The sequence below is a fragment of the Chlamydotis macqueenii genome, chromosome 2, assembly GCF_036417535.1.
Source record: "Chlamydotis macqueenii isolate bChlMac1 chromosome 2, bChlMac1.mat, whole genome shotgun sequence".
NCBI lineage: Eukaryota > Metazoa > Chordata > Aves > Otidiformes > Otididae > Chlamydotis > Chlamydotis macqueenii.
In genome coordinates, this window is record NC_141557.1 from 29,237,648 (window position 1) to 29,253,657 (window position 16,010).

At 40.6% G+C, this 16,010-nt stretch overlaps 1 protein-coding gene across 2 annotated transcripts in view; it reads left to right on the plus strand.

The window, feature by feature from the left end:
* SCIN (scinderin) overlaps positions 1–16,010 on the plus strand; it is a 75,710-nt gene that overhangs the window by 7,736 nt on the left and 51,964 nt on the right. The window lies entirely within an intron of this gene.

Genomic DNA, 16,010 nt, shown 5'->3' on the forward strand with positions numbered 1-16,010 from the left:
TCCTGCCCAAGATTCCCCTGCAGCCTGTGGTGATGACCATGGTGGAACAGGTTGACCCCCTGCAGCCCATGGAGGTCCACGGAGGGGCAGAGATTCACCTGCAGCCCGTGGAGGACCCCACGCCAGAGCAGGTGGAGGCCTGAAGGAGGCTGTGGCCTGTGGAGAGCCCGCTGGGACAGCTGTTCTGGAGGGACTGCACCCCATGGAAGAGATGACCCACGCCGGAGCAGTTTCACGAAGGACTGTGGCCCGTGGGAGGGACTCCACGCTGGAGCAGAGGAGGAATGTGAGGAGTTCTTCCCCTGACGATGAAGTAGCGGCGTAAAACAACACGTGATGAACTGACTGTGACCCCCATTCCCTCTTCCCGCCTGTGCTGCTCGGGGAGGGAAGGTGGTAGAGATAATGTTAAGCCCGGGAAGAGGGAGGGGTGGGGGGAGGTTATCTTGTTCCCTGTCTCATTCTCCTGCTAATTTTAGAAATAAATTAATAGTTTTCCCCAAGTCGAGTCTGTTTTGCCCATGACGGTAACTTTAAGGATTTCTCCCTGTCCTTATCTCAAACCTTGAGCTGTTTTTCCTTGTATCATCTCCCCCTGTTCTCGGAGGGTGGGCGGAGCGGGAGAGAGACTGCATAGTCTGGTCCCGATTGGGGCTGAACTACAACATCCATAATGCGATGTCTGCCCTTTAATGTAGTTTCTATAGCTTCACCTCTCACAAGGATAGTTTATTTGAGAATAATTAACTACACATAGTTAATATAGTAGCATATAAATGCTACTATATATAGTATAGTATGTATAGTATAGTATGTATAGTAGCATAAAATGCTACTTCCTTTGTACATTCACAGCAAGGCCACGGATAGAATATTTTTTTGCTTATAATCTTTACCATATATGTCTGGGTGATCCTTTTTTGGAATTCTATCTGATTAACAATAAACACAACTTTTCAAATCCTAGAGTCCAGACAGCTTGTCCTATAGCTCATAAATACTGTTTGCTTAATATTCTCAGATCCTGGACTTGAACCACTGAAAGGAAAGGAGAAGGTCTCTGAGATTTCTTACATACAAGGCTTATGAAAACAAATGGGATCCATGGCTGCTACTACCAAAGAATCCCTGCCCACCTAAATCCACTTCATTTATGGTTAGTCAGATTAAAATACAGCTTCCTGCTTTTCTCTGTGTCAATAATAATAATAATAATAATAATAATAATAATAATAATAATAATAATAATAAATCACATTTATTTTAGAGTGTTTTGGATCATGCAATATCTTAACTTGAGGGGGCAGTTGGCATGTCCTAAGAGAAGCATCACCGTACTGGAGATCCAGGGACATGGACCACCAATTTCCTTTAGATTTTCAAGAATATAATTCTGTTTCCAGCTCTTGTTGACTTTTATGGAGTCTGGAAAGATAATCTCTTGGGGAACACGTTCTTGCTTCAGCCTTTAGTGGAAAATTATACAGCACTGCACAGGGCAATTCATTTGTAGGAATTAGACTGTTCAAGGACACAGACTGTTTCAGAATATGCAGGTACTGGGCAGATGGTTTGATGGTTTATAAATATACACTAAACATTTAAATGTAGAGATCTCCAAAAAGAGAATGTCTCTATTTTCATTATAAACCAACTCTCATTAACATTACTGAAGACTAACAAATAGTAGGTTGAGGGGAAAATACCTTGTTTAGGGAACTGGTGTAGGTGATGACAGATTGTGAGTTGTGAACATAACTCTAATGAATAGTGGAAAATCAATATGTACATTTGTAAAACACATGAATTGGCTGAACATAAATATCTCTAAGCATTTTAACATGTTGTGCTCTGATTCAAGTCTGAAACATGTCTGAGAATGAGTTCTTTGATGAACCTGTCAAAGATCATTCTTGTGACAGCCACTCCTGTCTCATTTTGTAGCTCTGATGTACTTTTTCTGCTTTCAGAGGCACAGACAGTGGCATGGTGCTCACACTGCATTCTTGGGTTGTGTGGAGGAAAAGCTGTGCTGGCTGCAGCAGGCAGAGATGTGAGTGTTCATTCTGCTAGGGTAGGGACACTTGGATCTATTCTCATGCAGAGGGAAAACACGATTTTGCTCTCCTGTGGTCTTAGGTGAGAAGGATTGATGGGTGCTGGCAGAAGCCATAATTCCATTGGTTTGGGAGGGTCGGGAGGACACTGACACCCAATTAAACTGAATAGACCCGAGCTTTTCTTTGAGTCTAGAGCAAAAAGTGCAGATAGCTTAGCGGGCTTTCCTCATGCTGACTTGCACTAGGGAAGGGTTACTATCAAGTGACATCCTTGCTGTATCCAGGATGACCCTGGCTTACATGGGCTCAGTGTATCCACACAGGCAATGCAGCATTGTCTCAGAGTCCACACGGCAGTGTTGATAATCTGAGAGGAAGCAATAAAAATCTGCTGGTCACAACACCAACTTCCACTGGAATAGCTTGTACTTCTTGGAAAAATGCATTTGTCTGAGCAGAATTCTCTACTGCTACAGCCAGGATGCTCTGTAATTCCACTTGTAAAGTCTCTTGAAGGAGATTACTCTTGGGGAGTAACGCCCACTCAAAGCAGGGCCATGCTGGGTGGCTTCCTAAGGAAGGTGGAAAGCAGAACTACTTTTTAATGTGTTATAAGACATTTTTTTTAGCTTCCAACACACCTTTTCTTCAATGTTCCCACGCTGCTGACACTTCACAGTGCCCTCCAATACAGTCTCCATGTCTGGCTGCCAGAGTCCCAGGAGGAAGAGAAAAATGTCCACAAAATACACCATTTTCTGCTTCCATCTTGTCTAGAACAAACTTCTCATGGGGGAAATCTTGATCTTCTCACTAATGAAGCTATTTTGCTGTAAAACTGCATTTTCTGCCATCATGTTTGACACTAGCCTGATGTGAGCTTGTAGGGAGATGACTGTAATTAAACAGCAATGTCTTTCCTTTCACAGGAACTCCAGCCTAAACAGCACAGGTGCTGAGGCGAAAGCACTGTGATAGGGACTCCACACCATTATTCACAGTAATGTACCATACTTCTGGTCCCAATAAATGTGTTCTCCTGCACATGCTATGGAAGACACTAGTGGTCCTGAGCTGCATCTTGTGTATATCCTGTGAGGCCAGGTATGAGCTCTCTGAGAGCCCTGACATGCTGTAACAAAGCAGGCCTAGGTCCGAAACCTGGCACAGAGAGCCCCCTTTTTCAATGATGTTCAAATATTTTGGCAAAATATCTAGGTTTTCCTCTAGATACCAGCATGGAACAGAAACACACTAAATGCGCCTTGCCTGGTTTACTAGTGAGTATTTGTTCTCTATCCCCGAGGCCCTGATTTCTGAAGTAATATGGAAAGCAGCATTATTATCTCTTTCTACTTAACAAATCCCTCTCTATATATATGTCACTGTACTGCTAAAAGTTACTTACCAACTCTTCCAATTCATTAATTCTTTACTCTAACCAGTCGCTCAGTCATCTGGAGGTAAAAGAAATGGCACAGCCCATCCTGAGAATTAGAGAGGCTTAAGTGCCCTCATTAGCTTACTTTGGAAACTCCCTGTCCTCTTCATTCAAGAGTTGGTGATCAGCAGACTGTGCCAAAATGAACCCTCCCACACTTCCTCTTTCTTCGATAGGAGCAGCTGTTTTGCTCTTGACACTAAGTACTACAGGATTGATTGCTGAAAGCTCAACATGGTCAGGTAGTTTCAATTCCTTTTATAAGCAGTGTGTGGGGATGTTGAGCGTAACAGTGGGAAGCACTTTTTAGTCATGGTCTGCATTGCTGAGGGCTTTGGAGGCATATCCAGAGGTAGATTTGACTCTAATCTCTCGATTTAAACTGTGAGTAAGGTGCACAGTAAATACACCCCAGAGAGTGATTTAACGTAAGAAAATTGCATATTGGGTTGTTCTGGTTTCCAAAAGACAGTGAGCTACACACCACTGTGGAAAGCTTGGAACACTGGTAAGAATCCCTTAAGCAATGATCTCATAGCTCTGTGTGCACTGTTGTGGAGTTCAGTGTTTGTCCAGGATTTCCCAGATGCAACCCTTAGTGAAAAGAACATGACCTCTCTTTCATTAGAGGAGCCAGGAAAAAAACACGGGGCTGCTCTGCAGTGACGAGAGAGCCAGTTACTAGGGCCTCTGGGGTACATAGGCTGTTAAGGAATCTAAGGTACCCTCCATAAATCTATGCATGGATAATGCTCTTTACTGCCAAATGTACTGTAAGAGATATCCTAGGAATCAAAACTGAGAGTTGTGAACCTAAGAGTTCCTTGAAAATGTTGGCTTACTTTGATGTAATTATTACATATACTACATACATTTATCATATGCAATATGTGTAAGTAAGAAAAAAACAACTGTTCCTTTTAAGAACACTATGAAGAATTATAAAGTTTTCTTTTTCTCCAACACCACATCCTTGCTAGGAAGCAGCTTAAAGAGCATACTGACAGGGCAGATGTCTCTCTTCCAAATTCCCACAGGAGTGTGACATTCCAGCATCCAGCAGAGCCCAGCAGGAGTGCAGTGTCACTGGCCTTTTGCTGTGTCTCTCCACAGCATCGTCCACTGTAATGGTTCATAGGCACACATGGAAGAAGTGCTCATCCAAGCAGAGTGCTGTGGCAGCTCTTCACACTAATCTCAGCATCTCCTTGTTCCTCTGTTGCACACCCAAGTTTTTTCAGAGCCTAAAGAGGGCCTGAGGTTCCCCCTCTGAGATATTTGCCATTCAGGCTGATCTTCTCCCCTGACACGCTTCACAGAGCTCTTAAATCTCAGAGAAAGCAGAGTGTAGTTTTTATATCAAGGGCTGGCTTAAGTGGTGTTCTCATGCCTCAGCAGTTGGAGATACAGGCAAAATCTCTTCATCATTTTTACTTTTACATCCTCATTGTGGGCGTGGAAATGCATTGTAAATCATGCTGACAGCTATGTCAGTCATTTGGGCACACAGTCAACTGCAGCGTGGACATCTCTTAGCCCAGCATATGTGAAATTACCGGTGTCCATTACCAAAAAATGTCCCTGATGTAAAATCTGTTCCTATCAGTCAGTATTTTTCCATTGACTTCAGTGTACTTTGGAACAGGCTTATGGAGGTGAATTCTTTTGTTTTAGGCAGCACTATTGGATTGTTCCTTCAGAATTTCTTTATAAAAAGCTCTACAGCTTATATAAATGCAGACAGAGAATTTAGATACTTTCTGAAATACTAAAAGGAAGAAGGAGGCTTACAGGTTAACCATAAATACTGTGATCTCATGAATGACCAGAAGAAGGAAGTGTTACATGAAAGTATGTTCAGATCTGCCACCCACGCATACTGACTCTATAAAGACAAATTAATAGATTCTGTAATTTACTAACACTAGTATTTTGCATATGTATAGAACTTACCCTACATATATTACAAAACAAACAGAAAGATTTCAAAGTCTCTGTTCAGGACATCCTTCACAACCCTCCCAGCCCCACCTCCACACCCCTTCATGTACTTCAAATTCAATGTTATCTCAAAAGCTGTTGTACTTTGGGATAGATTTAGCCATGCACCCTGTGATTTCTTGAACCGAGGTCGTACTCATGTGAATGATTACCATGCAGATTAAAATCAGTGTTTGAATCATAAACAGGACTCCTAATTCTCATCTAAGCTCTGTCAACATTACTATAATTTTGTTTATATTTTATTTGCCATGAATTTATGCCCAAGTTCAACTAAAAACACTGTTCCATATCCTCCCTCCATCACAAACCCATACATTTGAAAAATTAAACACAAACACATGGAGTACTCAGGTAGTCAGCAAATTTTAGATACTGTAAATGCTCCTAGGATCACACTGGTCATGCTGAAAGTGTTAATATCCTTGTCACACTAACTCTTTGAAATACTAAATTTTATGCTTTTCATGTGGAACAAAATAACAAAAAGACACGAAACAATCAACCTGACTAACAATAGACTAACAATCTAAAGTTTAAAAAATTATTATTGACTTATAAAGATCTTTCTGAGACTTGACTTACAAAAACTGGTAAACATAGCAGATTTGTTTGCAATTAAAAAAAAAATCTTGTATTGACCACAATTAAAATTAACAAACTGGAAAAAATGTAAAGAATATTTTTTTTTGCCAGATGTTTCTCTGCTCCATTAAACATGCTTTGAGCATTGCATTAAGCCTTATCATGTCACAGTGATAGCAGTAGGGTAATTTTATTACATTAATAGCACAATTACAGTTAGCTAACACTATACAGACATGTGCTGTTTAGTTAGTATAAGGAAGAAAAATATTAATTTCTTTCAAATAAGAGACTGTTTTTAACAAGGCACTAACTGCAGCCAAAAAGACACACAGGATGGCTGTACAACACTAAATAGAGGAGTGAAGCCTAAATTGAAAAATGTCCTGGGATGCCTCTTTTCATTTAGGTAAGACTAATACCCTCTTTTACTTTGCCACCAACCACTGTAACAGCTCAGGAAGCACTGGGAATGTTCTCGCTGAATTTTGTGTGGACTGTGGTGAAGGGCAACAAGCAGAGAGGAGAGTGGAGAGCAGGGAGGTAGGGAGCCATGGTGAGAGGGCCTCAGAGGAGGCAGCAGGATGCCAGAAGCCGGAAAGGCTGCTGTTGCTGCAGGGCGCCTGCACATGATTCTTTTAATAAAGAGTCCGTTTAGTTTTAGTACCATGGGATTTCCTCAAGTTACAAATCAACAGGCAGCGCGTGAAACGCACAAGGTCTCTTCTGTAACTGTTTCAAACATAAAGCTTTATAAACATTGAAGTGCTACTTTTCCTCCACAAAGGCCTTCTCTCAGCTGGAAAAATAAAACAAGGAAGAGCCTGTCATGTAGATTGTACTAAAATCATACTTAGCACAATAAACTTGTCTGTAATGCCATATCCCTCAGCTCACTATTTACCTATAATTTACTTTGTAAAGAGAAACAGGTTTATTTTCACTTGCTTCCTATGTAATTGAAGAGATAGCAACTAAGTAGTGATGATTTTCCTTCAGTGTTCACCTCAAGGGATGGATAGGAAAACAACAATCACCTGGCAGCCAGTGGAAAGTCCAAACATGGAGACATAAACAGCATTCCTGTACGTGTTTTCCTGAGAGGATAATTGTTCTTGTTGATGGTTATGTACCTTTGAAATTAAATACCAAGCAGTGTCAGTAGTGAAAATAACTAGAAACATAAAGTCCAAGGATATCAAAGGCATTATTCTTTTCCCAACAGAGGAAATTTTCTGGCCTTGCAGAAAAGGCAAGGCAGGAAAGGGAATATAATGGCCTGGTGTATTTTAAAATAATGTAACGAAATGCACCCTTTCCCCTGATCACGTCTCTAAAAGCTGGCTGGCATGCCCTGTGTGAAACATAAGTCCAAGCACACAGCCAAGGGCTGTGTCAACACATAATGTTGGCTACCTCACACTTAGTATGGAAAAAGTTTCTCTTGAATCCAGGAAAAGTTGGACAAGGCCTTAAGTGACTTCCAGATCTGGAATTTCAAGCACACAGTCCATGTGCATAGTGCTGTGTTGCTGTGTCACTGTGTCACTGAAGAAAAAAGAGCACAAGATTTATCAAATTTATTGATTAACTTTATTGATCTAGGGGTTTGTTTTGTTTTGTTGTTTTTTTTTCTAGCACCACACAGTTTATCACAGTTTCACAACATTGTAGGTCCTGTAGCAGCAGGCATTCCCCAGTCTTTTGTGGTGCTGTTCAGGATTTTATTTTTAAAAGTACAAATTTGAGAAAGATACTCCCACAAGTCATATGTATATATAAAGCAAAGTCAAGAAGGCTCAGGAGCAGAGCTTGGAAACATGGGACAGGAGAGTGCCAGAGGTCTCAGAGCATTGCACCAGGATGGTGGGGTTGGGATTTACCTTAGCAGGATCAAATGGAGACCCAGGGAAAAAAGGTGCCTAAAATACTGATTTGGGAGAGAAGCTAAAGGGTGCTTTGTAGCTGTTCAACTGTTTTATTCTGGAAGGAGTGAATGCTGTAGTTCTGTTTAGGACTACAAGTGTATACAGTATTAATGACATGAAGGAAATGAGGGGATAATAAATATTGGAGACATTAGCTCTTACTTTTACAGTCAGAGGATTAATTTATTCTGGGAACTATGCCTAATGCTGGCTAGGATTGAGAGTGTGTAAATAATCTATGCACTTCACTGTCTCACATCAGTTATGCATTTTACCTCACACTTTATTTTGTCTGGTATCTACCCAAATAAGATAGATACCAAAGGAGAGAACCAAATTGGAAAAGGAGTCAGCAGAATAGGGTCTGCAAATATAATACACTTGTGTCCCTAAGGACATTCCTTCTCTGGAATAATGGGCTTCTTAAAACAAGACATTAAGAAAAAAAATATATTCCCTTAAGATTAATTTTTGCCTTAGAGTTTAGGGCTGAGGGAGTTGCATGATTTGCTAATTTGACTTGAGTTGATATGAAATGTGTGTTCTTCAGACTTTCTTATGAAAAAAACACTTGTCCTGATGAGTGGCAACAAAACCTAAGAAAATATTGTTCCCTGTCTTACCTTGTCACCTAGATTTCTGAAAACAACTTTGAAACAAATGTTATGCTGACAGTACAACTTCTAATGCCAAGGCACCTCTGTGCTTTCTATGCGTAGTGCTAATCAGAAAAGAGAGAGATTGGGTCCTTTTCCCGTAAGTGTGTGTCAGACTCTTGAAACAGGAATCAGTCCCAAGCTTTGATTTAAAATAGATCTTTCTGTAGACCTCTTGAGCAACACCAAGACCCCATCTTGAACATGTGCTACCAAAAGATAACTATTTTAGAAGCTGTATTCAGCAGGTTTGCAGATCTCAGCAGCTTTTTAGCAAATTAGTATACTTTCAATATTTCAGAGAAAGGGAAGAAGTTAATTTTATAAATCCAGTAACCCTGATGTAGAAACAAATTTATGGATGGCTTTGTTCTCCTTCAGACAGCTTTGCTTTTAGATCTGCTAAACTCAATGTGTAGATTCCCAATAAATGTCAGTGATCTTAGAAACTACTCACTTAATTTGGGAAGGCTAATCAAGGAAATTTTCCTGCTGTCTTCAAACTGAAGTGATGCTGAGAGTATTAATTTTAAAATTCTGTGACAGGACTCTTGTTAGTGATATTAGTGTTTTGTGCTGGTATAATTAAACTTGGCTAATACATAAGAGCTGACACACAGTAACAAAATTCATAATTCTCAAATGTGCTGTTCTTGGAGGGTTTGAAATCACCTTAGCCTTTCATTAGTTGAAGTATAACAATACACTTGTGCTTCAAGAAAACAAGTGGGAGGCATAAATACTTCCTATATGAGTTTGGTAAGAATGGGATGTTTTGAATAATCTAGAAAATGTTTATTTCCCAGGTTGGTGTACCAAATTTAAGAAACGTTCAAACAGACTTTTTTCAGAAAGTCAGAAAACAGGAAGTATTCCTCTTCTTTCCCACATTTCCCTCCCCTTCTTTTCTGTTTCAGATATTTGAACGATTTAAGTAAGTGTCCAGGGTGTCAGAATTAAAAACTGAAAAAATTGTTAGAAGATGTTTCAAATTTTATGTGAAGGTCAATGAATATTTTGAAAAAAAATAGTTTCAATACATAGTTTCCAAATCCAGAATAAGTTCATACGTGAGATTTGATGAAAAAAAAAAATGTCATTTTAAGTACTCAGCTCAATACTTGCAGATATCTATTAAGGAGGAGCTACTTTGTATTTAAAAAGTAGCCATACCACTACACTTATCTGTGTTATTCTGAAAATGAAAAGAAGCTTAAGTGGTATTTTTATTTGCAATTAAATTAATCTTAAACCTATTTTGCATAGAATAGAGAATCTGGCTTATGCCATGGATATCTACCACTGAAATCAGCTACAACAAATGAGTTTATTCCTCTTCTGAGAATTCAGAGGCACTACTTGCTAAATGGGGGCAGGAGATGTACGTGCTTTGAACACTCTGCTTTTCACATGGAATGCCTTTAAAGGCATAAAGGCATTGACATATTATCTTCATTGAAGACAAAAAGCTATCTCAGAATAACTTTATTTCAAAATATACCTGCAATTAGAATCTTGGCAAAAATATCCTTTCCTTGCTAATGTCTCAGAAAGATTGCTCCTTTTTTTTAAATAAATGTAGTAACCCTCTCAGACAACTTAGTATCAAGGAATTAATGAAGGAAACATTTACCATTTGAAGAATGCAAAGAAATAAATTAAACTGAAATCCTACCTCAGTTTAGATAACTAGCAGCAGTTTTGCTTTTTACCACTTTTCTACAAATTTGATTGTTCCTCCTTTGTGAGCAGATAACTAGAAGAGTCACTCTCTTATGGAGAAGGATGTTTTCCCTGGGTCCTCTCCACTCTCCTGCTTGCCATATTGAATATTTCAGGCTCTCCTTCCACATATTTAAGTATATCTTGTTGAAGATTTGATCTATGAACTTAAAGGATGTTGCATATTTAATTAATGGGTCCAGAATGATTAGGCTTTCTTCAAATTGTTGCTGATTTCTTGTGTTTGGGTAAACCTCTTTTCCTCAGTCTTCCTTAGATGCCTTTAACTTTAATTAGTGCACAGATGGTAAATGGGAATGTGGTAGTTTTCTTGTATCTCTTTTCTAAGTACTTAAAAATAACTTAAACCATCAGCAAAATCTGTATGCTGCAACATACAAATAAGAAATGACAGTTATCACTTCTTGACACTCGGAAGATCATTCTGAAATTATAGTCAGACCAAAGTTACAGTATTTTCCAATTCAAAATGGATAAATGCCACTCTTTGGCACTTGCAGAATGGCAGTCTGTGCAGACAAGTTCTGTAACTGCCTTATACATAGCCCTTTTAGGCTATGTATTTGAACTTTACACAAGAAAGAAAGAAATAAATCAAGGCTTAATTCCCTACTGCCTTCCATCCTCTGTAATGTGAAGTGTTGTCACTTCATCTTTTGTAATGGAAAAAAAGTCACCAATATGATACATTGCCACTTCCACTTATGCAAAACAAATGGATTGAGCTGGAGCAATCAGCTGATACTGACTTATGCCTCATGACAGGGTGTATATAACCTTTAGTGCACCCTGGCAATGACATGAATGGAACCAACCATCTTTCATGGGGCATCTTGTTTCACAAAGCAGCGTGCAGTGGACTCACAGTAATACTGTGGAAATTGATAAAACAGGGTGAAAGAGGTATTGTAATAATAATCAAAGTTATCAACTGATATAAAATAGCCTTGTTTTAATTAAACATTCTGAGTGATAATTTTTGGCCAATACCTCAGAATCTTTCTTAATAAGGAATGGCCTTTCCATTTTTCTGTTTCCAACCAAGGTACACTGATTCACTGAAAACCTGAACTTGAAATCTTAGTAAAGAGCTGGAGATTTTCCCCATCAAACTTGAGGCCATTATATCTAAACAAAAGAGAGCAAACTTGAAGATCCATTGGATGATTTTGTGAAACTTACTGAGCTACGCATCCATCCAGAACAGCATGATTTATTCCTATGGTAGACCAAATGAGCAGGAAATGTGGATAGGTTGATAAATCATTAATGTGAATACTGGCAGTATTTCTCGGTCTAGATAGCCAAGGTGGGCAAAATTACAAGTCTGAGAATATCTTTTCTGAATCTCATCTACTCCCATGACCATGCAATGAAATGTCGTGTCATATAAACATGAAGGAGAGCATCTGTCTCTTGGAAGACAGGAGATTGCTGAAGGAGTGCTTCAATTCCCTCTCTCTGAGTCCCTGAGATATAATATACTGCACCTTGGGATGAACATAGAATCAGAATTTCTTGATTAAACTTTTATGCTGCTCACTGAATATTTCAGGGGAAGAACATAAGAAAAACGCAGGGAGCTATAACATATTTAATAATTAACACTTCACTTCTTACTAGCCCAATGTCAAAAATGTTTCCCTAGATTCTTTGACTGAAGCCAACATTCAGATTGCTTCCTCTGCTTGCCCCACTCGGGCAGCACCACTGCTGGAGAATGAATTTGAAGAGTCAGAGCTCCTCGATCTGGTAGGAGCCAGTCAGTTGCCACGTGGAGCGCACAGCGTAGCTGTGATCCTGCCCTCTCTATGCCTTAGGTACCTGCCTCAAAGCTACACATGAAGGCCCTTTATTGCTCTAGACTTGGAGGATTAAAACCAGACTCTTCTCTTGAAGGTAAAGGAGGACTTGCTACTTTTATGTCAGGGAACTAGTTGGGATTCTGCATACCTGTCATCTGCTAGCCTTGTGACTCAAACTTTGACAGTAAGTAGGAAATATAGGTTGCAGTTTTTCTTCAGTGTGTTCTGGCTTTGCTAAAGCTTGTCCCACTGAAGCTGGGCTGCTGAGCAGGATGGTTTGAGGGATGATGGTAGAATGGAGAGAATTAGCAAGTGGTAACATAATTCTATAGCCTGGTTTTGATAGCTTGGCTTTTAAAGCTGTATGGTCTAATTCTTCTGCTGCTCATACAGTATCAGTGACTATATTATTTGGAAGCATGTTGGAAATAAAAATTTAGCTCATATCTGTGAACTAATTTACTGTATTTGGGGTAAATCAGAAAGAACTATTGATTCATAATTCAGGAACAGAACGGATCAGAACAGGGGTTGACCTCTACAACTGTTTGGACAAGAGTGTGCTTCTGACACATATTCTGTGTACAGCAAACCTCGTAATGTGAAACTGGAGGAAAAACTAAACATCTGTAATCCTATTGTTGAGGTACTCTCATAGAGTTCAGGGGGATATTTGACATACATGGTGAAGAAGAAATAAGCTTTGTAGAAGGAAACACACATGACATTTGAAAATATTCTCTCCTCACATACCCTTTTCGTTCCTTCCATTGTTAGTTCCTGGAACTGTAATTCAATGCAGGGCATCAGCATTGTAGAAGGACTTAAACCTTAGACTTAAACAATCCATCCTGAAGGTTATTCTTACTGGGAAAGATGCTGGAGCTCAGCTTCTGGGAGCCCTTTCGGAGTCCTTATGTGCATCACCTGGAAAAAATAATCTTGTTTCATTTCATAGGTATAAAAATCAGAACCCGGTACATTGCATTCTGGTTTTTTTATATGTGTACACACACCCACACCCTGCATATATGCAGTATATGACAACAATACTTTAATGGAAAAACATTCCTTAATCAATATAACGAAAGACTGGGGAATTAAATTAGCAAAATTAAATGGCAAAGTTTTTCATAAGTCCTTGAATTCTCTGAGTCAATATAAGTTTGAATCTCTTCTGTTTTAAGGACGAAATGAGAAGCGGGAACAACTTCTGACACTCCTCTGTGACCTATCAGTGGGCATTTAAAGATGACCATAGCTCAAACAGTGCAGTCAAGCAGGTAGAAATATACACCTCTACCCCATCACTGTGTTCCTGGTCTGAAACAGTGGCCGATCGCTATATCCAGTCTCGCCCTGAGGAAAGGGTGTGAGGCAAAGTTGTTTTCCTATACTAGTCCAAGACTAAAACAGCACTAGACCTGTGCCATCCTTTTGAGAAAGCTCTAGTTTATCTGCAAAATATAATCTTTAGGATATTAGAATGGAATTCTTTGAAATGTTAAGGTAGTCTGAAATCTCATTCTAGTGAAATTTCTAATGAGTGTAGTACTTGCAATTTGACCCTTTGTGACTTCTAAGTCACAAAACCAATATTGCTCTGTAGTCATAGAATCATAGAATCATAGAATCATAGAATCACATGGTTGGATGGGACCTATAAGATCATCTAGTCCAACCGTCTTCCCACTACCATTGCTGCCACAGCTACTAAACCATATCCTGTAGCTTCTCATCAAGCCGCCTCTTGAACACTGCCAGGGACGGAGACTCCACCACCTCCCTGGGCAGGCCGTTCCAGTGCCTTACCACTCTTTGAGAGAAAAAGTTTTTCCTCAAGTCCAATCTAAACCTCCTCTGGTACAACTTGTGGCCATTTCCTCGGATCCTGCTTGTTGCCTGGAAGAAGAGGCCAAACCCCTGTTCATCACAACCTGCCTTCAGGAAGCTATAGAGTGCAATGAGGTCTCCCCTGAGCCTCCTCTTCTTCAGACTAAACAATCCCAACTCTCTCAGCCGCTCCTCATAAGACTTGTGCTCCAGACCCCTCACCAGCTTTGTTGCCCTTCTCTGGACATGTTCCAGGGCTTCAATGTCTTTCTTGTAGTGAGGGGCCCAAAACTGAACACAATACTCAAGGTGCGGCCTCACCAGTGCCGAATACAGGGGGATGATTACCTCCCTGCTCCTGCTGGCCACACTATTTCTAATGCAGGCCAGGATGCCGTTGGCCCTCTTGGCCACCTGGGCACACTGTCGGCTCATGTTCAGCTGAGCATCAACCAACACCCCCAGGTCCCTTTCCTCTTCACAGTCCTCCAGCCACTCAGCTCCGAGCCTATAGCGCTGCATGGGGTTATTGTGGCCAAAGTGCAGGACCCGACACTTGGCCTTGTTGAACCTCACGCCATTCAGCTCAGCCCAGTGATCCAGCCTATCCAGATCCCTCTGAAGGGCCTCCCTACCCTCAGGCAGATCAACACCGCCACCCAACTTGGTGTCATCTGCAAACTTACTGAGGGTACACTCAATCCCCTCGTCTAGGTCATCAATAAAGATATTGAACAAGATGGGCCCAAGTACCGACCCCTGGGGGACACCACTTGTAACAGGCTGCCAGCTGGACTTGACTCCATTAACCACCACCCGCTGGGCATGGCCCCCTAGCCAATTCTTTATCCAAAGAAGGGTATACCTACCCAGTCCACAGGCAGCCAGTTTCCCTAGGAGAATACTGTGAGAGACCGTGTCAAAGGCCTTGCTGAAGTCCAGGTAGACCACATCAACAGCCTTTCCTTCATCCACCAGTCTGGTCACCCAGTCGTAAAAGGAAATGAGGTTGGTCAAGCACGACCTGCCTTTCGTGAACCCGTGCTGGCTGGGCCTGATCCCCTGGATGCCACTCATATGCCGAGTGATCTCACCCAAGATGATTTGCTCCATAACTTTCCCAGGTACTGAGGTCAGGCTGACAGGCCTGTAGTTCCCCGGATCCTCCTTACGGCCCTTCTTGTAGATGGGAGTCACATCGGCAAGCCTCCAGTCCTCCGGGACCTCCCCAGATAACCAGGACCGCTGGTAGATGGCCGAGAGCGGCTCTCCACTTCAGTTGCTACATCAAACAACACACAAAAGCACATAGGAAGTAATTTTAAATGTTCTTTCTGAATGTACTGATCCTAGGATACTTCTCTTTTTTTCTCCATATTTTCACTTTTGAATAACTGCATGTTAGAAAGTTTTGATTATTTAAAATGAAAATCTCTGTAAAGTTAACAATGTCAGTACTTATTTTTGCTACAAAAAAAAAAAAAAGGTGGAAATGGATCAAGACAAAAGACAGCACAACTTTCATAAAATGGCAGACATACATAACAACAGTGACATTGCAAAAGTAATTTTTGCAAACAGACAAGAATTAATGTTGATGAGTACAAACAACTATCCTGGCACTTATGATACAAACTTCAACCCTTGGCCAGTGGTCAGGAAGGGGTTACATAGTACATAATCCTAGTAAGACAACCTTGGGCATGAGAAAACTCTGTGTCGGAGTAGTGCCACAGACCCTGAGACAAAACAATTAAACTGCTTTTGTGTCTTTAACCTTTGTCCATTGGTGTGTGACACTGGGCACAGCCAATGCTGAAAAAAACAGCATTAGCATGCATTTCATGACAGCAAGGGGAATTACAGCTGAGAGTAGTGTTTGGTCTGTCAAATGAAAATTTAAAGCTAGAATAAGATGTAAATTTGACTCAACTGGCCTGTGCAATCTACACACAAAC